At 37.7% G+C, this 24,094-nt stretch overlaps 1 protein-coding gene across 4 annotated transcripts in view; it reads right to left on the bottom strand.

Moving 5' to 3' along the window:
• SCAF11 (SR-related CTD associated factor 11) overlaps positions 1–24,094 on the bottom strand; it is a 77,472-nt gene that overhangs the window by 52,010 nt on the left and 1,368 nt on the right. The gene's annotated exons all lie outside the window — the stretch shown is intronic.

Below are 24,094 nucleotides of genomic sequence, written 5' to 3' on the forward strand. Positions count from 1 at the left end.
GCACAGTGGCTCACACCTGTAGTCCCAGCACTTTGGGAGGCTGAGGCAGGTGGATCACTTGAAGTCAGGAGTTCGAGACTCGCCTGACCAACATGGTGAAACACCATCTCTACCAAAAATACAAAAAGTTAGCCGGGTATGGTGTAATCCCAACTACAGGCTGAGGCAGAAGAATCACTTGAACCCAGGAGGTGGAGGTTGCAGTGAGCCAAGATCGCGCCACTGCACTCCAGCCTGGGCGACACAGCGAGACTCCATCTCAAAGAAACCTCCCCCCCCCCCCAAAAAAAAACAAATAATGGTAGTGTATTAACACATTTCAGTTCTCTAGAACAGTGCTGCCCAACAGGGAATTCTTCTATCAAGCACTTCAAGTATGTACAGTGCATGTGAGAAACTAAATTTTAAATTTTTGTGAAGTTTTATTAAATAGCCAATGTGCTACTGTACAGCTATTTAAAAATATATTTAATAACTGCACTGCTACTGTAGAGCACAGCTGTTAAAAACCTGTTTTAAGTTATATTTGGGATGCTAAGAATGTACATTCCATTTGAACAGCTGCTGGGCACCTCTAGCCTCAGGGAATCAGAAGTAGTCAGGGGTTCCTAACAATGTAAACTATTCTTTAGCCTAGTCTGGTTTGGTTTCAAATTACTACCCTTCTTTCCTTCTTTTTTCTTCCAAAGTGTGTTTCTTTCTGCTATTACAAAACAAAGCTCCTTTCCCTTCCAGTTCACTTCAAAACTCCCTCTCCCTGCTTGCTGTTCTTCAAGTCAGCCCACGGTACCTAAAGATATCTACATCCTGGTTAATACCACAAACTTTAGAGTCCAACAGGTCTAGATTCAAATCCTAACTCTACCATCATTCAACAAATGGCTGTTATCAAGATCATTATTATTCTTATTGTCAGAAACAACAAAGAAATAGGAAATAGTAATAAAACTGTTGCTTGCCGCTTTCTTTGTTTTCTCTAAAGCAAATGCAAGGACTGAAAAAAGACAAATCAACATTATTAAATAACAACTAAATTGATCAAGTCTCCTACTAGACAGAGAGAGAGAGAGAGAGAGTGTGTGTGTGTGTGTGTGTGTGTGTGTGTGTGTGTGTGTTTTAAGAGAAACAGTCTTGCTCTGTCATCCAGGCTGGAGCGTGGTGGCATGATTACAGCTCACTGCAGCCTTGAACTCCTGGGCTCAAGCAATCCTCCTGCCTCAGCCTCCCAAGTAGCTAGGACTGCAGGTGCACAGCACCACACTCAACTTTTGTTTTGTTTTGTTTTGTTTTTTTAGACAGAGTCTCACTTTGTCACCCAGGCTGGAGTTCAGTGGCGCATCTCAGCTCACTGCACCCTCCGCCTCCTGAGTTCACGCAATTTTGTGCCTCAGCCTCCTGATTAGCTGGGATTACAGGTGCCCACCACCATGCCTGGCTAACTTTTGTATTTTTAGTAGAGATGCAGTTTCCCCATCTTGGCCAGGCTGGTCTTGAACTCCTGACCTCATGATCTACCCGCCTTGGCCTCCCAAAGTGCTGGGATTACAGGCATGAGCCACCGTGCCCGGCCTCAACTAATTTTTTTATTTGTAGAGATGGAGTCTCACTCTGTTGCCCAGGTTGGTCTCAAACTCCTGACCTCAAGCAATCTTCCCACCTTGGTCTCCTAAAATGCTGGGATTATAAGTATGTGCCACTATGCCCAGCCTCCTAGTGATATTTTGTCAAAAGGGTTGAATCAGATTCTTTGGTTACAAACAAAGAAGAGGGATATAAATGGCCATGAGGAAATATCACACTATTACCAACCCTACTCCCAAGCGCAATCTTGCCATGACAAACCCTACTATGGAAGAGTACTGATATGATAAATGAGAGACAGAGTTGAATAAAAGGGCAAGTAGGAGCAGTCTCTATGTTGGGCACACTTATGCCAAGGGCATATCAGTTCCCGGAATTACTTTCTAGTTCAGTTTCTAAAAAAGATTATCAGTGATCTGACTGCTTGTTAGCAGTTGATCAACAAAAGCAATTTCTAAGAATCTTTCATATTCACTTCCACCACTGTGGACCTATATTAAGAAAAGGACCAAGCACCATTCACTGAAGAACAAATTATCCTATTATCTTGTGGCTTACCAGATAAATGGAAAATTAAAATTAAAAGCTGAAGTCACCTACATTTACAGGTCTTTTAATAAAATCAGTTTCCTATATCAAACCAGGAAGTAAGGATATGTTTTAGAACGTCTCTAAAATTCCTGTGCAGTGTTTTCAACAGGAAGTGAGTGCCAAAATAATCCATAATGATGCACGTCACCTCATACTATGCTCTACAATGGTCAAAAACCTAATTATTGAAACAAATCATGTTTTAAAGAGTAAAATGAATAAAGAATAAAACATTTCCAAAGTGAAAGGCAAGCCAGAAATCCTCAGCCAGACAATTAAGATTGAATTGAAAATAGGACAAGTTTTTCAAAGCTAATATATTTATTTAGAAAGTTCATCAAAAGTGTTCTAAAAAAAGAAATTAATTTTCCTGCTTCCTTCTTCATTTAATGTAGCATCATCTCTTTAACAGAAATTGTACTGTTGCATGCAGCAGTGTCACATATATGCTGAAAAAAATTACTGAATATAATTCCCAAACTGTATTTAATATGAATATGAGGTGATTAAAGTTGGCATTACATTCTAAAATAGATCAAAAGTGAGATCAGGGAGTTCCAGTTCCAGGTAAGATGGAATAAACACATCCCACATTGTTAATCTCACTGAATGAAACTACAAAATACTGACAGAATGAATGGAGCAGTTATCTGAAGACTCAGAAGTAAATAATAGCATTTGGACTAGAGAAGACACCAGAATCTGATGCATCATCAAACTGTCAGTAAGTTTACCACCTTTTCCCCATCCAGAATCCCCTGGCCTGGGATTAATAAAGCCTGAAATCTAGAAAGTAGGCATTGGTAACGACAGAGACCAAGCTCTAAGAGAATCCCTCTAAATATAAAGCAAGGTGGGTAACGGGGAGGAGAGTTGGCGGGGAAGGAGTGTCTCCTAATGTTCAGAAAGAGAGGGGTAAACTGCTCCTTTTTTTTTTCCTTTCACTGTTCCCCATTCCGCTCCTTTTTTTTTTTTTTCCTTTCTCTGTTCCCCATTCCTCATGTCCCTATTCCCAAATGATCTGGTGGTAGTAGTGGGTACAACAGTGGCAGCAGCAGGAACCTAAAACTCTTAAGAAAGAGAGGAACCATTCTCACCAAATAAACTCTGGGCCAATCTTGTTGACTTCTCTCTGTCTTCCTGATACTTGGATCCAGACACAGTTGTGGGAAATGGAGTAAATGAAAACCAATTTTCTGGCCAAAAGACAGAAAAGAGTGTCCCAGGGATCTAGAAAATACCATGGATATAACAGACAGGAAAGAACTCAAGAAAGTAACAGCTGTTTTTGGACTCCTAACTCACCCAAGCTGAACATATGTGGATTTAAACCCAAGCAGCACACCACAGACTCTGAAATCTAAAATATAAGATAAACCTCCACACACATCACAGACTGGCTACTGGGTAGTATATACTGAAAAAGTATAAATAGTAATGTAAAGTTTTGAAAACAGAACTGAAGTTAAAAAAAAATACAACCCACAGAAAGCCGGTTGGAACTTGTGACCAACCTGAACCCAGCTGGATCAACTGCCTGTAAAAATAAAAATATTAGCTGGGCACAGTGACTCAAGCATGTAATCCCAGCACTTTAAGAGGCCAAGATGGAAGGATTGCTTAAAGCTAGTAGTTTGAGACCAGTCTGGGCAACAAAAGGAGATCCTCTCTCTACAAAAAATAAAAAATAAAGTAGCCAAGCATAGTGGTGTGTGATTGTAGTCCCAGCTAATCAGGTGACTGGGGCAGGAGGATCCCTTGAGCCCAGGAGTTGAAGGATGCAGTAAGGTACAATCATGCCATGCACTTTAGCCTGGATGCGACAGCAAAACCGTCTCTTAAAAAAAAAAAAATCCAAAAAACTAAAACAAAAACATCGACATTTTCCAGAGCATTTAAACAAAAAGACAAAGTTTTGTAACATAATGTTCAAAATGTACAGAACACAATCCAAAATTACTTGGCATAGAGAGAGCTGGAAAAAATAACACTCTCATGGGAAAAGACAATTAAAAGAAAACACCGAGATGACACAGCTGGGTGAATTTTCTAAAATGAATTCTCTAACAAGTAGACAAAGATGTAAAGCCAGTATATATATTCCAACAAGTATAAGCAAATACTTTTGAAACAAATGGAAAGCCAAAAGATCACAGCAAACAAATGGAAGATATAAAGAACAACCAAATGGAAACTAAAAAAAAGTGAAAACGGAAATAAAAATACATTGGATAGACTCAACAGTAGAACGGAAATAAGAGTAAAGAGTCAGTGAACTTGAAGATAAACCAACAGAAATTACCCAATCTAAAAAACAAAGAGAAAAATATTGGAAAAAAAAACAAATTAAAGGCTTAGGGACCTGTGAGGCAGTACCAAAAACCCAACATTCACATCAAGAATGCAAGGAAAGGAAAATCACCGCAGAAAAGAAGAAAAAAGTAGACAGAAGAAGAAAAAGAAGAAAAAAGAAAGAAGAAGAAATAATGGCTGAAAACTTCCTGAAATTTGGTGAAAGGCATAAACTGCTACATTTAAGGAGTTCTCACAAATCTCAGACAGAATAATCCCAATGAAATCCATGCCTGGACACACATCAGAGTCAAAGTGCTGAAAATTACAAAGGAAAACCTTGAAAGCAACCAGAAAAAAAATGATGCATTACTTACGAGGGGGAGGGAGTTTAATGATTTGAATCACTGGTGATTTCTCATCAGAAACCATGCAAGTCAGAAGAAAGGGGAACAACATCCTTCTAATGCTAAAATGGAAAAGAACTGTAAACTTAAAATCCTTTATCTAGTGAAAATATCCTTCAGGAATGAATGTGAAACAAAAGCTATTCAAAGTGGAAGAAAAATGATGAGAATTATTTTCCAGCTCTAAAAAATTCTTAAATGAAGTTGTGTCAGAAGAAAAACAATGTTAGGAATGATGGGAGATCAACAGAAACAGTAAATGCCTGAGTAAACATAGTTAACTATTCTCATCTTAAATTCTTTAAAATATGTTTGGCATTAAAGCAAATATTTGTAACACTTTCTGATAAGATTTCCAATACAGGTATACCTCAAAGACATCATGGGTCTAGGTCCAGACCAGAGTAATAAAACAATATTGCAATAAAGCAAGTCACACAAAATTTTTGATTTCCCAGTATATATAAAGGTTTATATTACACTGTAGTCTATTAAGTGTGCAACATTATGTCTAAAAACTGTACATAGTTGATTTAAAAATAACTTATTGCTAAAAATGCTAATAATCATCTAAGCAAGCCTTCAGCATGGTGGAGGGTCTTGCTTTGATATTGATGGTTGCTGACTAATCACAGGATGGTAGTTGCTGAAGGGCAGGCTGGCTGTGGCAATTTCTTAAAATAAGATAACATTCAAGTATGCCACACTGACCGACTCTTCCTTTAGCAAAAAAATTCTCTGCGTATGAGACGCTATTTGACAGCATTTTACCCACAGCAGAATGTCTTTCAAAATTGGAGTCAATCTTCCCAAACTCTGCCACTGTGTTCTCAACTAAGTTTATATACTATTTTAACAATGTTCACAATGTCTTCAGCAAGAACACATTCCATCTCAAGAAACCATTTTCTTTGTTCATTCCCCAGAAACAACTCTTCATTCAATATTTAATCATAAAATTGCAGGAATTCAGTCATGTCTTCAGGCTCCACTTCTAATTCTATAATAGTTCTCTTGCTGTTTACACCACACCTGTAATAGTTAGTTCCTCCACACAAGTTTCGAATCCTTAAAAGTCATCCATGAGGGTTGGAATCAACTTCTTCACAATCCTGTTCATATTTTAATCTCCTTCCATGAATTACAAATGTTCTTCACGGCATCTAGAATGGTGAATCCTTTCCATTACTTTGCCCATATCCATCCAAGAAATCACTGTCTAAAGCAGCTGTAGCCTTATGAAATGTATTTCTAACAGAATAAGACTTAACAGTCAAAATTACTTCTTGATCACTGGGTTGAAGAATGGATGTTGTGTTAGCAGGCATGAAAACAACATTTATCTCTAAATATTTCCATCAGAGCTCTTGGATGGCTAGGTGTCAATGAGTAAGTACTATGTTGAAAGGAATCTTTTTATCTGAGCATTTGGTCTCAACAGTGAGCTCAAAATATTCAGTAAACCATGCTGTAAAAGGATGTGTTATCATCCAAGCTTTGTTGTTCCATTTATAGAGCACAGAATAGATTCAGCATAATTCTTAAGAGTCCTGGAATTTTCAGAATGGTCAATGAGTACAGGTTTATAAATTTATAGTCACCAGCTGCATTAGCTCCTAACAAGACAGTCAGCCTGTCCTTGGAAACTTTGAAGTCAAGCACTGACTTCTCCTCTCTACCTATGAGTCCTAGATCGTGTCTTCTTTCAATAGAAGGCTGGTTCGTCTGCATTAAAAATCTTTTGTTTAGTATAGCCACTTTCATAAATGATGTTGGCTAGGTCTTCTGGATAACCTGACGCAGCTTCGGCATCAGCACTTGCTGCTTTATCTCGCACTTTTATGTTATGGAGATGGCTTCTTTCCTTAAACTTCATGAACCAACCTCTGCTAGCTTCAAACTTTTCTTATGCAGCTTCCTTATCCCTCTCAGATTTCATAGGCTTGAAGAGTGTTAGAGCCTCACTCTGGATTAGGCTTTGAGTTAATAGAATGTTATGACTGGTTTGACCTTCTACCCAGATCAGTCAAACTTTCTTCATATCAGTGATAAGGCTGTTTGGTCTAATTTCAATATTGTGGAGAAATAGGGAGGTCCAAAGAGAAGGGGAGAGACGAGGGAACAGCTGGTCAGTGGAGCAGTCAGCACAAAGGCAAACATAAATTATCTGTCTTATATGGGCGCTCTTCGTGGTGCCCCAAAATAATTACAATAGTAACATCAAAGATCACTGATCACAGATCACAACAGATATAATAAAAACAAAAATATCTGAAATACTGTGAGAATTACCAAACTGTGAAAGAAACATGAAATAAACACAAGTTGTTGGAAAAATGGCGGCAAACCTGCTTGATGCTGAACTGCCACAATCTTCAATTTGTAAAATATGCAGTATCTACGAAACACAATAAACTGAACTACAATAAAAAGAGGTATGCCTATATATGCACATTTAACACAAGACAACTGCAACATAAAGGGAGGAAGGTAAAGGGACATACATGGTGGTAAGACCTCTATTTCACTTCAAGTGGTAAAATATCAATTCTAAGTAGACTAAAATGTTAAGTATGTATAATTCTTAGAGCTACCACTAAAAACATTAGTCAATGTCTTCTGTCACTCTACCTTCATCTCAAGAAGGGTGAGTAAAATACAGTAAGATATTTTGAGAGAGCCCGCATTCACATAACTTTTATTGTAGTATATTGTTATAATTGTTCTATTATTCATTAATGTTGTTAATCTTTCCTGCACCTAATGTATAAGTTAAACTTTATCATGAGTATGTACATATAGGAAAAAACATGATATACATAGAGTTTGGTACTATCTGCAGTTTCAGGCATCTACCTGGAATAGCTCCCACATGGAAAAGGGGGTAACTACTATACCCAGTTCCCTTCAAATCAGTCCAGGTTGGCCAGTTAAAATGGAATACTAAAAAAATGTTTACATAGGCCGGGCGCGGTGGCTCAAGCCTGTAATCCCAGCACTTTGGGAGGCCGAGACGGGCGGATCACGAGGTCAGGAGATCGAGACCATCCTGTCGAACACGGTGAAACCCCGTCTCTACTAAAAAATACAAAAAAAAAAAAAAAAACTAGCCGGGCGAGGCGGCGGGCGCCTGTAGTCCCAGCTACTCGGGAGGCTGAGGCAGGAGAATGGCATAAACCCGGGGGGCGGAGCTTGCAGTGAGCTGAGATCCGGCCACTGCACTCCAGACCGGGCGACAGAGCCAGACTCCGTCTCAAAAAAAAAAAAAAATGTTTACATAACCCAAAGAAGGAGCTTACAGAGGAACAAAAACAGAGGGAACAAACAGAAAATAGACCTGAACCCAAACATACCCATATTTAAAATATGTGAGATGCAGCAAAAGCACTAGAATATTAAATTTCTTCTATCAGAAAAGGTCTCAAATCAGTAATTTAAACTTGCACCTTAAACTAAAAAAGGAGCAAACTATATACAAAACTGGCAGAAGGAAAGAAAATAAAGGAACAGAAATCAATGAAATCAAAAACAGAAAAACAGATAAAAATCAACGAAACCAAAAAAAGCTCATTCTTTGAAAAGATCAATAAAATTTAAACCTCTTGCCAGACTGCTGATGTAGATAGCCTGAATAGCCTTAGGACTATTTGAAGAAATTGAATTTGTAGTTAAAAGCCTCTAGTTAAAAAAGAGACCTCTAGACCCACGTAATTTCCCTGGTGAATTCTAACAAATATTTAAAGAAGAAATTACACCAAATCAACACAATCTCTTCCAGAAAATGGAAGATGAGCACTTCCCAAATCATTTTATGAATCCAGCATTATCCTTATACAAAAAAAAAAAAGTACATGAAAAGAACAAATTTATATTCTGCTCCTTATCAAAATAAAAACTATGGTACATTCAATCATATAATGAAATACTGCTCAGCAATAAAAAGGAATGAACTAGCACTTCATTCAACAAATTGGACGCATCTTAAAGGCATTCTATTTTGTGAAAGAAGCCAGTCTCAAAAGGCAACATATTCTAGAATTGCATTTACACGCAAAACTATAGTGATAGAGAACTTGTCAGCAGTTACCTGGGTTAGGGGAACGTATGACTACAGAGATAGAACAACACAGTTTTTTTTGGGGGGGGTGATAGAACCATTGCAAATCTTGACTGTAGTGGTAATACAGATCTATACATGTATTAAAACTCACAGAACTATATACCTCAAAAAGCTCAATTTTACTGTATATAATAAAAGTTAAATTTTCTTAAGACTAACATGAGAGCAATTTTTTGAAAATATTATGAACTAAAATATAAATTGTTAACATTTTCAAGAAAGGCACTTTTTCACCGTCAACTTCATACTTTCAGTTGTTCCAATTCTTATAACTACTGCCAACACAGAAGCCACCCAAATTATACCGCCACAAGATGAGCTTGGGAGGGGGTGTTTGAATGTTTTATCTCTGCTTTCTCCATTTCTACAGCACTGACAAGTCTGAGACACAACAGATATCCATAACCTGTCGAGATACAGAGATGAAAAACAACAGGCTCAATTTAACAACTCCACTAAATTCTAAGGCAGAGGTGCAGAAACAGATCAGTTCCAAAATCCTAATGATAGCATGGGTGATCACCGAAGGAAGACATCTATTATGACTCCCAGTTAGGTTACACTCTTATGTGACAGTCATCCACTCTATGGGAAGAATGTATTTACAATGCAGTACTTTATTTAAGAAAATAAAAATGAGTGCCTTTTATGTGCCTGGATAGTTTACCATGACAGTCTGAAAAATCATTATATGAGACAGGCTTCCATTATTTTCCAAATAAGAAACAACTGTAAACAGTAGCATATGTCCTTTGATACCTTCAATATATTTATGCAATTGTTGTCTAATAACCCCACCCCTGCTTAAGGTATGGAGAACAGAATACAAAGAGTTGATTACATAATCTTCATTTATCCTCAAGATTCTCATCCCCATTTACTAAAGTACAATGACATAACTAATTTATATGCTAAGGGCAAACCTAAAGCTCTCTTATTTTTATTTCCACCAGGCAATTTCTGAATGCATGTTACAGGTACTTTAAAGGAAAGAGTTATACGTGTGGAAAAGTAGAGTTTACATGTAGAAAACTAAACTTTATGCCTATTAGAGACAAAAAGCAAAAGAGCAATGAGATGTTACAGACTCATTTTATAACCAAACCTCCCAAGAAGACTACAGGAGCACTTGGGATCAACAGCACTGTATTTTCACATCTGGGAGGCAAAATAACAAAGACAAGAAAGGCATCCTGGGTGGAAGTATGGAAGTAGAGGAAGAACTGGTGAATTTTTGTCCTTTTAAGAAAAACAGGAAAACTGTCAACTGTATTTTTACTTTAACACTTGGTGTACCTTGGAAAGACTTCTGAGCAGAAATGATAACGCCTGTCCAAATAACAAACAAAGCTCTCTTAGTTCATTTGTGCTGCTGTACCAAAAAAAAACAAAAAAAAAAAACACACTTGAGACAGGTAATTTATAAAAAATAGAAATTTCTCACAGTTGTGGAGGCTAAGAAGTCTAAGATCAAGGCATCAGCAGGTTCAGTGCCTGGTGAGGATCCGGTCCCTGCTTCCAAGATGGCACCTGTTACTGCATCTTCAAGTATTAAGTGGGGGCCTTTCAGGAGGTGATTAGGCTGTGAGGGCTATGCCCTCATGGATGGAATTAGTGCCTTATAAAAGGGCCCTGTTAGTTCTCTCCAGCCCTTATAGAAGGCACTAATTCCATCCATGAGGGCAGAGCCCTTACAGCCTAATCACCTCCCAAAAGCCCCACCACTTAATACTGTTGCATTCAGGATTAAGTTTCAACAAGAATTTTGGAGAGGGCATAAACACTGAAACCACAGAAAAATCCTAAGAGTTAAAGGGTGAGAATTAGTGAAAATAAATGACCACATAAAAATGCTTGTCACAGAAAAATGAGAATGGATTTAATAGGAAAAAAGGGATGATGTTCAAATCACTGCTTCTGAAATTTTACCCCGTTCTGTTTAAACAAGATTTCTAAAACTTTACAGAGTTTCAATTCCAGAAATTAGTTTCTTTTGCAAAATGCTGAAAGTTAACTTTCATTGGTTTCTCGAGAATTGATCACTTTCTTCATACTAATCCCTTACAAATTGGTACAAGTAGCTATTATAAAACCCAGATGGAAAAAAGCAATTATCTTGCACAGTATAAACACAACATCTACTCTTTTCTCTAGCTATGCCTATTATATGAATTTCTGAAACACAAACTCATCCTGCTAGCTATCTCAGAGATAAGTACAATTATGTTACATAAATGTATATGTATCAATGTGTCCTCATATGAATATTTTACACATAATTTAAAGAAGAATTTCACAATCCTGCTCCTATGAAATACTACAACTCTAACCCAGATACTGGTCATAAGTTACCCAACAACTCACCTGAATACCATCTCCTTACAGTATTTAAGTAACTAATTAAGTAACATTTATCTGAGTCCAGTGGTAATAAATAGCAGTTAACTCTATGTTCCATTCTCTTAAATTAGCTCTATTTAGTGAGTGATTTTCATGCCCTTTTAGTGCAAAGAACCTGAGAGTAGAACGACTGGATCAAGACTGTCCTGCTCCACCAGGTTCCAAAATACCATTAGCATTCCTCTTCCCAAAATACACTAATAGGAAAAACTAAACTGATATTGGTAAGATACCAGTTGTCAATGTCTTAAGACATAACCTAATGTATCAAATCATTTAGAATAGTTTGCTTTAGGGAAACAGGGCAGCTGATTTATAAATTAACAAAATAAAGAAATAATTGTTAAAGAGTATATATAGTTTGTTTTTGGAAGAGACAACTCAGACCAAAATGATGCTGTTAGAGATTGAGTGATATTGGGATTATCTCCTAAATGTAATCTTATTATAAATGCTACAAACTGCCAACTACTTTTTCAAGTGAAATCTCTAACTGGTAAGTCTTCTGCTATGTTCGCCATGACTAACACAGGATATGATTTGTTCGACACCATAAAGTGTATCAGTAAGACATGTTAACGAGAAAGGAAACAGGGATGAAGAGTCAAAAATGATGAATGAACACATCCCTAAAACAAACTATTCTAAATGATGTGATAATTTAGAGAAGTTTTACAAATCCATGCCAAAAAATAACCTTGATATTAATCCAAGTCCCTTAAAGTTGTATCAAAACAACCCCTAAACAAACAGCCCCTTAGAGCTCTGAGATTCCTGTCTTCCAAAAAGATCAAAAAACTGAAACACCGTTCTCCCATTTTCTGAAGAATAAATATAATCTGTCATCCTTGAATAAATACGTTTTTGTTTTTTATTTCATTTCCCCTAGTTATTCTAGCTACAGATTAACTTTAGGCTGTTTACAGGGCTATTCAGTCTGAAAATTTGGAGTATTCTCCCTAGTCTACTGGTTTTCAAATTTCTTAAGTTTTATAAATATTTGATTCAAATTTTATTTTCAGATATATTTTAGAATATGGTTTTGGCTAACACAAAGTAGGCCCCATTATAGCCTACCTCAAAAAATCTGGGCAGAATACTAAATAATTCATCTAAGTACTATACTCTGAAAAGTAAATTAAAGTGGGTGAAATGTGGAGGGGAGTAAAAACCTAGAGAAGCAAACTGCATTGAGTCTTCCCGTTTTATTTTTCATCTTTTCTCTGATAGCTTTGTCCTTAGGGTGGTTACATGGTGGCAGTGGCACAGGCGGCTAAAAGTCTGAGAGAAGCCCCATTTTTCTGGGCATTTCTAGCCAAAGGAACCAGGAAAAGGGGACACTGCAGGGTAGAGAAAAAATCCTGGAGAGTCTGATCAAGAGGATTCCTTAATTCTCTGCATGAATCTACACAAGTCCTAGCTGAGCTATGCAAGCATTCAGTTAGCACAGGACAGACCCAGGGCAATACAGCAAAGGCTGTGAAAACTAAACTAAAGGTGAACTATCACCCCCAAAAGGTAAGAAAAAGTTTGCAGTCTGAGGCCAGGCATGATGGCCCATGCCTGTAATCCTAGCACTTTGGGAGGTAAGGTGGCAAGACTGCTTGAGCTCAGGAGTTCAAGACCAGCCTGGGCAACATAGTGAGATCTCATTGCTACCAAACAAACAAACAAAAAAAAATTAGCCAGGTGTGGTAGTGCACACAGGCAGCCCCAGCTACTTGGGAGGTTGAGCTATGGTCATGCCACTGCACTCCAGCCTATGCAACAGAGATCCTGTCTCAAAAACAAAACAACAACAACAACAACAAAAAACCCCACCAAAATGTATGGTCTGAATCTAATGGGCTATTTGCTAAAACAAAACATCTCTAGAAGGCTATTTACACAGCCTAGAGTCGATATAACATAATATTATCCAGGATACAGTTCCAACTTACTTGACATTCCAAGCACCAGAAAATGTGACCAATTCTCAAGGGAACAGACAATCTATAACTGCCAACACCAAGATAACTCAAATATTGGAATTACTGAGGACTTTACCTATTATAACTATGCTCTATGGAGAAAAAAATAAACACTTTCAAAAAAAGAAAAGACAGAATTCTCAGCAGTGAAATAGTAGGTATAAAAAATTAAAATTTTAGAGGTAAGAAATATGATGTCTAAAAAAAGGGTACAATAACAGAATAGAAATGCAAAGAAGTCAGTGAACATGAAGCCAAATTAAAAGAAATGATCTAATCTGAAGAAGAGAGAAATAAAAGAAGAAAAAAATAAAGAGTCTCAGGGTCCTGTGGACAACATCAAAAGTTCTGTCACTTGAGTACCAGAAACAGAAAGAAATTGGTACAGAAAAAAAATACTGGAAGAAATAAGGTTCATAAGCCTCCTAAACTTGAAGAAGGGCACAAATTTAGAAATTCACCAAGCTCAGAGAACACCAAATAGGATAAATGCAATAGAAAAACAAGCTTATAAACTATAATCAAAGGCCGGGCACAGTGGCTCACACCTGTAATACTAGCACTTTGGGGAGCTGAGGCAGGTGGATTGCCTGAGGTCAGGAGTTCAAGACCAGACTGGCCAACATGGAGAAACCCCGTCTCTACTAAAAATACAAAAATTAGTTGAGCATGGTGGTGGGCACCTATAATCCCAGCTAGTCAAGAGGCTGAGGCAGGAGAATCACTTGAACCCGTGGCGGCGGAGGTTGCAGTGAGCTGAGATCGTGCCACCGCACTCCAGCCTGGGCAAAAAGAGCGAAACTCCATCTCAAAAATAAACAAATAAATAAATCATAATCAACTGCAACAAAGCAAACATGAAGAAAAAAATCTTTTTTAAAATTTATTTTTATGTCAATAGTTTTTGAGGTACAGGTGGTTCTTGGTTACATTAATGAGTTCATTAGTGGTGATTTCTAGGATTCTGGTGCAGTTGCCACCTGAGCAACGTTACACTGTACCCAGTATGTAGTCTTTTATCCCTCACTCCCTGCCAACCTTCACCCTGAGTCCCCAAAGTCCACTGTATCCTTCTACTTACTTATTTTTGAGACAGAGTTTTGCCCTGTTGCCCAGGCTGGAGTGCAGTGGTACGATCTCAGCTCACTGCAATCTCCACCTCCCAGGCTTAAGAAATTCTCATGCCTCAGCCTCTGGAGTAGCTGGGATTACAGGCACACACCACCACACCTGGCTGATTGTTGTATTTTTAGTAGAGACGGGGTTTCACCATGTTGGCCAGGCTGGTCTCAAACTCCCGGCCTCAAGTGATCCGCCCACCTCGGCCTCCCAAAGTGCTGGTATTACAGGCATGAGCCACAGTGCCCAGCCCAAAGTCCATTATGTCATTCTTATGCCTTTGCATCATCATAGCTTAGCTCCCACTTATAAGTGAGAACATACAATATCTGGTTTTCCATTCCTGAGATACTTCACCTAGAATAATGGCCTCCAGCTCCATCTAAGTTGCTGCAAAAGACATTATGCCTGAGTAGTATTCCACAGTGTATATATACTACATTCTCTTTATTCACTTAGTTGATGGGCACTTGAGGTTGGTTCCATATCTTTGCAATTGCGAACTATGCTACTATAAACATGTGTGTGCATGTGTGTTTTTCATCCAATGACTTCTTTTCCTTTAGGTACTGAGTAGTGGAACTGTTGGATTGAATGGTAGATCCCCATATGTCCAAAATATTATCATTTCAACATGTAATAAATTTAAAAATTATTACAGATGTAATCGATTTAATAATTGTTTAATGAGCTATTTTACATTCTTTTTGTAAAATCCAGTGTGTATTTTATACTTACAGTACATCTCAATTCAAATTAACCACATTTCGAGTGCAAGAGTCACATATTTAGTTACTGGCTACTCAACTGAAGCATGAAGCTCTAATGCAACCACTAAAAAATAATGCGAAGAGATAAGAGTTAAAAAACCAAGGGATACATTGAAAATAAAATATCAAAATATATTCATATAATCTAAAAAAGGACAGACACTTTGGGAGGCTGAGGCAGGAGGATTGCTTGAGGCTGAGTTCAAGACTAGCCTGGGTAACACAATGAGACACCTACCTCTACAAAAAATTTAAAAAATTAGCCGAGTGTGGTGGCATGCACCTGTAGTACTAGGTACTCTGGAGGCTGAAGCAGGAGAATTACTTGAGCCCAGGAGATTAAGGTTGCAGGGAACTACGGCCATCCCATAGCATTCCAGCCAGGGGACAGAGCGAGACCTTGTCTCTCCCCACACCTCCCAAAAAAGGAAGAAAATAGAGGAGCAAACAGTAATAATTATATTAAATGTAAATAATGTAAATAATTGTGCACACCAATTAAAAGATATTATCAAACTGGATTTTAAAGAAAGACTGAATTATATGCCTGTCTACAAGAAACTCCCTTTAAAAATAAAGATAGGTTAAACGTATAGACCAAGATACGCCAAACAATACAAACAATAATAAAAGATGGTTGGAATGGCTATATTAATATGAACTATATTTTAAACCTTTTTAAAGAGTCTAATTGGATTTGTTTACCCTCCATTCAGTTTTAATTATATCTAGTTCTGTGGCAGTTTTGAAACAACGAAGCTATTTCCTTTCATGCATCTCCCTCACATTACTCATGTTGATGCATTAAGTAACTGGACACGCACAGCAGTTCCTAAAGAAATATGACCTATTACATTAAAACTGTCCTATCTGATGGGTTTTCTATGATGAGGTTTTCAGGTGAATGATAGCTTATAAATTTTTTGAGTCATTAATATTTATTCCCCATTATAACAGTTTACCGAAACATTCTTCTTGACAAGCCATCTAGGCATACAAAATAGTGCTATAAGTATATTTACATTTAAAAAAGTCACCTATCAGGGCTGGGTGCGGTGGCTCATGACTGTAATCCCGGCAATTCAGGAGGCTGAGGAGGGCAGAGGTCAGGAGTTCGAGATCAGCCTGACCAACATGGCGACACACTGTTTCTACTAAAAATACAAAAATCAGCCAGGTGTAGTGGTGCATGCCTGTAATCCCAGCTACTCAGGAGGCTGAGGCAGGAGAATTGCTTGAACTTGGGAAGCAGAGGTTACAGTGAACCGAGATTGTGCCACTGCACTCCAGCCTGGGTGACAGAATGAGACTGTGTCTCAAAACAAAAAAAAAAAACAAACAAGACCTATTATTTGTAAACTGTTTGATCCCAGAGAATTTTTAAAACAGTGTTGTTTTGGCTGCTCTCTTTCATGTTTGTATTTCTGTTTTGGTTTGCTTTAAGCTGCTAAATAACTACTGTGGTCAGGGTACTAAGCCTGGTATTGGAATAAAAAGACAGATTAAGATACTGTATCCCTTCCTGGTACAAAGAGTAGACTTGGAGACATAGGATACAGAAGATGAACAAGATAGCATATGCTAAGTGCGAAATTTAAGAAATAGGCAAAGAGTTCCTAAGACATTTTTTAAATGTACCAGTGGGGGAGTAACTAACGACTGAGGCAAGTAAAGAAAAAGAAAAATAATAAAGTGCAAAAAGTTAATGTTCTTCAGTCTAAATTAGGACTTAAATTGTGTTTTCTTAGGTGGACTTCAAGTCCACCTCTCTCCCATTTATCTGTTTTTAAAGTTGTTTATAAGATGTTTAAATTGGGGATTTTGAGCTTAATGCAGTAGCAGAAACGTGGCGGCAGTGGGGAGATGGAAAGTAGGGGAAACCAGTCAGGAGAAAATGGAAAGAAGACTACATATCAATAAAGAAGGCCTGATTAGAGCTAAGCTCCCCTAGGGCACAGACCTAATAGACACATAGACATCAACAAACCTGGAGTTCAGAACTATGGGTAGAGTGAATGCCTACAACATACTAGGTAATGAACTACACATTCTGGCATGCCTTTCCACGTTTAATCCGCAAAATACCAGAACACGGTACATTTAAAAACTTAAAACACCATCAATACTGAACAATAGAACACCGCATTAAAAAGGCTTAAAAATCACCCATTAAACAGAGCTAACTTAAGAGTATGAACAAGAGACAGAGTTAGTTGCTATTACCACTGGACTTAGATAAATGTTATTAAAAAATTAGGTGAGGAAATTGAGATACTGATTAGATCGCCTATAAAAGGTGACAGTCATCTAGGACAACCAGAGTTCGAAACCAGGTCTGACTCCTAAACCTACACACACATACACAAACACACACACACACGCACACACAAAAGACTAAACTAATTTTTACCTTATTGTCAAAATTACGATAAAAAGACAACCCTAAAAGTACATCTGAGAAGTCTAGAGTAAAAAAAGGATAAAAAAGGAAGTTTAGTCTTATCCCTAACAGAGATGTGAGTCTCAAGAGAGTTTAAATGTACTCTAAAGGGTTTAAATTTGAAGACTGAGAACACTTTTAATTTTCACTAAAAGTGTTGGTATAATAATCTTTTACAAAAAGGAGTAAGTATAAACTTTAAAAGAACACGTCTGTATGCTGCTATTCTGGCTAGAGGCATTGGAGACCAAGTTAGTGAGCAAAATGCCCATGTTAGGAATAGTGAGGGAACCCAGATTAAGGTACTAGAGCTCAAACAGAATGGTAAAATCTTCAGTATGGGGTATCTAAGAAGTATGGAGTAAGGGGTGCATCCCAGGACAGGATGTCAGAGCCTAAGTGGAGAAAAAAGTTAAGGCAATGGGAAACTGGCCATATGCAGGGGATTTATCAAATTTAGTAAGTAATGACAATGAGTCAGAGTTCTCCTCGTGAGAAGGGAGTTATAAATTTGGTAATGGAAAAAAAGAGAACAAATCTTGTGGACTGAAATTGGAGAAATTAGTACCAATTCATGGTTTTCTACCCACAGACATCGAAATAATTAGAGCATCCAAATCTTGTTTGCTAAATACCTTTCTCCACTAAAAGCAACCACTCTTTGGAGGAATGGTTGATTCCAGTGCTGGGGCAGGGAAAGTACAAGGTAAGCTTCATTTTCTTATGCCCAAAAGGAAGGAAGTGGCTGGGTATGGTGGCTCACACCTGTAATCCCAGCACTTTGGGAGGCCAAGGCAGGCAGATCACTTGAGGTCAGGAGTTCAAGGTCAGCCTGGCCAACATGGCAAAATCCCGTCTCTACTAAAAATACAAAATTTAGCCAGGTGTAGTGGCCCACGCCTGTAATCCCAGCTACTTGGGAGGCTAAGGCACAAGAATCACTTGAACCCGGGAGGCGGAGTTTGTGGTGAGCCAAGATCACCACACTGCACTACAGCCTGGGCAACAAAGCAAGACTCCACCTCAAAAAACAAAAAAGGAAGTATGAAGAACAAGTCAAAAGAAAACAGAAACTATCTTGAAGGGCTTTCAATAGCCAAAGCTAAGACAATCTCGGAATAAATAAATAGCAAGTTTAACAAGGAATGGGCTATTTTTACAGTCTCAAAATACTTTTCCACAAAAATACATGTTAATTACCAATGGGACAAAAGTAACTTTACAGTGAAGAAGCTTGGATGATATTACCTCAATCAAGTTATCATAGTGCACACTATGTGATATCAAGTTACCATGTCATCAGTAATGAGGCAAACAGAAATTGTATGCCATTTGATCGGACACAATGAGAAAAATGCAACATCATTACTGTCAAATAGCGTACAACCTGAATCTAAACATAAGGAAATATCTGGCATCCTACAGAAAGAAAAGTACACCTGGAAAAAAAAAAAAAAAGAAAAAAAAGAAAGTATCATGCAAACCCAAATGGAGAGACATTTTGGAACAGAACTAATCTATAAGCTTTAAGGAGTACAAACAAGGTCATGAAAGTCAAGACTGGGGGACTGTTCCAAGTAGAAGGAGTCTAAAAAGATGTTACAGTTAAATGCAACACAGAATTCTGAATTATTTTGTTACAAAGGAAATTACTGTGGAAACTGGCAAAACTTGAATGTGGTCTGAGGTTAGATTCTAATAATATAGGAAGATTAATTTCTTAATTTTTTTTTTTTTTTTTTTTTTATTTGAGACAGGGTCTTGCTCTGATGCCCGGACTGTAATGCAGTGGCACAGTCTTAGCTCACTGCAGCCTTGAACCTCCTGGGCTCAAGTGATCCCCCCATCTCAGCCTCCTGAGTAGCTGAGACCACAGGTGCATGCTACCACACCTAGTTTTGTTTCTTTTTTGTAGAGACAAGTTCTCACTATGTTGCCCAGGCTAGTCTCAAACTCCTAGGCTCAAGTGATCCTACTGCCTCTGTCTCCCAAATTTCTCGAACTGTGAGCTACCGCACCATGCCAGTTTCCTAATTTTGATGGTTATACTGTAGTTGTGCAACACAAAATCCTTGTACTTGTTTGAGGTGATGAGACTGTACCTGCAACTTACTCTCAACTGGTTTAGGAGAAAAAAGGTCTTTGTAGAGTACATGGAGCTTAAGTGGGATTCTACAATTTACTCTCAAAAGACTCAAGGGGGAAAAGTTCTTTGTACTGTACTAGGAACTTTTCTGAAACTTTGAGAATTTTTTTTTACAGTTACCTATAAAATTCACTTACAGAAGATAAGCAAAGCAGTGTTCCTTTTAAATGAAGAACAGTATTACAGTATGTATTTTCACCTCTTCTTTTTATAAGACCCTGCTTTATTATTTAGGAGATTGTCAATGACCTTTGGTCTCTATCTGCATCGTCCAATATGATAACCACTATTCAGTACCTCAACTGCACTACCCACTTTGCAAGTGCTCAACAACCACGTCACTATCAGTTACTACACCGGGCAATACAGATTCAAAACATTTCCATCATTACAGAACTGTCTACTGGACAGCACTGATCTAGAGGTTGACAGGCCTCTAGATCAGTGAAACAACCGAAGACTGAAAGTCAGATGGACCCAGGTATAGATACTTAGCAACTTCTCTGACACTTAAGTCATTTAACTTCTCCAGAACCCCAGACTCATTTCTGTAAAATAGACTAATACATTCAACATTGCAAGGCTACTGAAAAGATCAAATGAAAATTTATGTAAAATGTCTACAACAGAGTGGCTGACACATAGTAAATATCTGATAAACATTAGCTGTCTTCTGTAATATGGGTGATAATTAAACTTTGATCTCAATACTTTTAGATCTAGTTAAGCAATTATAGAAGCATCACCTTACTGTCCTGCTTGTTCAAAGGGCCAATGAACTTCACATTGTTACAGTCAACAAATTTTTTTTTTAGTTCTTACCTTATTAAACTTTTATCAACACTTGACCCAACTCTCTCTTCTTGACTTCTCTCTCCTTGTAACACTCTCTTCCTTTGGTTTCTGTAACACCCCACTCACCCTCTACTTCTCTGATCTTCACAGTATTCTCTGGGAGCTCACATTCTTCCAGCCAAGTTTTCTAAATGTTAGAGGTCATTGTGGTTCCATCCTAAGCTTTTTTCCCCCCAAGTTATATTCCCTCACCTAGGCAATTTCATCCATACCTATAGTTCCAATTATCTGTATGGGTGACTCCAGTTTTCCATTTCCGGCCCATATTCCTCCTCTGGATTTTAGAACCATACATCTAATTACTTACAGGAACTTCTACCTGAAAGCTCCAAAGGTACTTTAAGCCTGGTATATTAAAACCAAAAGAGCTCTTGTCCTTATCTGGCACAACCTAGGAATGTAATCCAGAAGTCATCTTTCAAATTTCTTTCTCCCTCACTTTCAATCTATTAACTGAGGCCTGCTGGTCTCAAATCCCATCCACTGAGCCCATCTCCACAATTATCATCCTAATTCAAGTTATCCTCATCTCTCCCAGACTACTAGAAAAGCCTGCTAACTAATTCTCCCAGATCTCCTCTGGCTGCCTCTCTCCTCCCTTTCAATACATATCACCACAATCCTAGTTCTGCCTTCTGGAACTATAAGAAATTAATATGGCTTCTAAATGACAACATTTTTAACAATAAGATAGTTATACTGCTTGATATGGTTTGGCTGTGTCCCCACCCAAATCTCATCTTCAATTGTATTCCCATAACTTCCACCTGTTGTGGGAGCAACCTGTTGGGAGATAATTTGAATTACAGGGCAGTTTCCCCCATACTGTTCTCATGGTAGTCTCACAAGATCTGACGGTTTTAACAGGAGTTTCCGCTTTTGCATTTTCCTCATTTTCTCTTGCCACCACTATGTAAGAAGTGCCTTTCTCCTCCCACCATGATTCTGAGGCCTCCCTAGCTATGTGGAACTGTAAGTCCAATTAAACCTATTTTTCTTCCCAGTCTCAGGTATATTAGCAGCGTGAAAACAAACTATTACACTGCTCTACTCTTAGCTGAGGCATTCTTAGCTCCTTCTATATTAAGACAAATGATAGTTTCAAGGTCACATACTGTCACACTCCTCTAAAAACACACACCCCTTAGGCTGGGTGTGGGGGTTCACTCCTGCAATCCCAGCACTTTGCGAGGCCAAGGTGGGAGGATTACTTAAGCCCAGGAATTTGAGACCAGCCTGGGCACCATAGTGAGAGCTGTGATCACACCACTGCACTCCAGTCTGGGAGACAGAGTGAGATGCTATCTGAAAGCAAAAACAAAACAAACAATAACAACAAAAAACAAGGACCCCTGAAATGGACATGGCTCATGTGCATGGATATAAGTAACTGGGCAGTTTATGCCACAGAGACTTGCTTAGTCTAAACTTTCAAACCACAGTCACTATTTGTAATGTTTATAGCTGAAAGCATGTTAATTCATTAACTTACATGTAAGGCACTGTTCAGGTGTTTAGGGACAAAACAGTGACCAATACTGACAAATGCTGACCTCACAGAAGCTAAATTAGAGTGAAGAAAATAAACAATAAACCTCAGTTAGTAAATTACACAGCATGTTGCAAAATGATAAATGCTATGGAGAAAAATCTGGTATAAAAACAGATACGAAATACCGGGGGGAAGGCTGTTGTTTTACGCATAGTAGTTAGAAAAGACCACAACAGCATAGGGGAAAGGAGATTGGAGAAACAGTGAGGAGATGAAGTCAGAGAGAAAGAAGACACTCAAATCATAGAGCCTTGTAGACCATAGGAGTATGGAATTTACTATGACTGAGAAGGGAAGTCATCTGAGAATAGAAGTTACATGACCTGACATTTTATCAGGATCACTCTGGCTATGGAGTGTTAAAGACTGTAGATCAGCAAAGATCACAGTGACTTTTTAGGAAGATATTTCTGAAAGCAAAATAGTGGTTGTGTTTTTATGCTTTGTATTGAATTTTTATGTGTCTATGTACTAGGAATTCATATATTAAGTTGATAGATACAACTAAAAAATATATATAATGCAAAGATGAGTTTTGGGAATAGCAAGAAAATGATACTGGATATTTTAACTCTGGGCTCTACTCAGTATTACTGCTGAGTAATAGTATTACCAACAGTATTACTGCTCAGAAGCAAGACAAGGTGCAAGGCTATTAATTTATTTTGGGGGACAGACTATAATTAAAAATCTGGATTTTAAGTTTATTTCACTGGGCAAGGTAAACCTTGTCAAGGTACAATTTACATCATTAAAAGACAAGAGCAGGTGATAGCAGGGTTTGCTAAAGGGAAGTTACAATGAAAATTAATCTACAGTTGACTTCCCTTTTATTACTTTTATGCCTGCTACTCTCTTTAAGATGCTACGACTATCTCCGATAGTATACTTTAAAAGTTCAGTATTAAGTTGATGGGTAGTATAATACTGCACTTTCTGATTACTAAAAGATGTTATTGATGATGAATCAACAGTATCATGTAACTGCACTGATTCATCCTATCTCTGTGAATAAAAGCACAGGTTTTCAAGAAAACTGTCTAAGCCCTAGCTGGTGCCAAACGACGATAGGGAGCTAAGTAACTCCTGAAAAGTTTTGATCTTAACACACTGGTCCCATTACCACACGAAGGTATTAACAGAAAAAGTAAAAAAACTCTCCGTAATATATCCTCCATGACATGTTTTCAGGCAACATATTTAGAAACTTTAAATTTTCTTCTACAGTTTTCTTCCCCTTTATACTGAAGAATGTCTTTAAAGCATGAGTATACTTACAGTAAGCAAACATTCAAATTTTACCCCAATGAAATCTTAAAATGTACTCAAACTCTCAGGCAAAAAGTTCACTATCTGAATGTGAAAAACTGAATGACTGTTAAAATATTTGCAAGCACCAAAAAATACTTTGCAAGCACCAAAAAATACAGCTAAAATACAGCTACCCTAAGAACTACTATTTTTAAAAAACTCACATTGCATAAAAAATGTAAATTCAGATTATCCGATAGGATAATATAGAACACAAGAAATCCAAAGACAGTTTCAAGATTTCATTTCTCTTGCCCACCGAGTTAAAACAACAAAAACAAAAGGCCCATGAACTTTTTTCTTGCATCTTTTGACCAAAATAGTGAGATGATCAAGCCAACTGCCAAAGAAACAGGAAAGAGAAAGCAATTGTTTAGAAACAGACTTGATTACATGTCAAAATTTTAATACAATTACTAATAAAATACAAAAACCGTTATTTTAAAAAGTACTGCCCTGATATTCTGCTGCTGAGGCAGGTAGTGATATGTAGAAATTAATTTTTCTTTTTAAAATGAAAAAATAATGCATTTATTAATA

This window comes from Macaca fascicularis, chromosome 11 (genome assembly GCF_037993035.2).
Source record: "Macaca fascicularis isolate 582-1 chromosome 11, T2T-MFA8v1.1".
NCBI classification, from domain to species: Eukaryota; Metazoa; Chordata; class Mammalia; order Primates; family Cercopithecidae; genus Macaca; species Macaca fascicularis.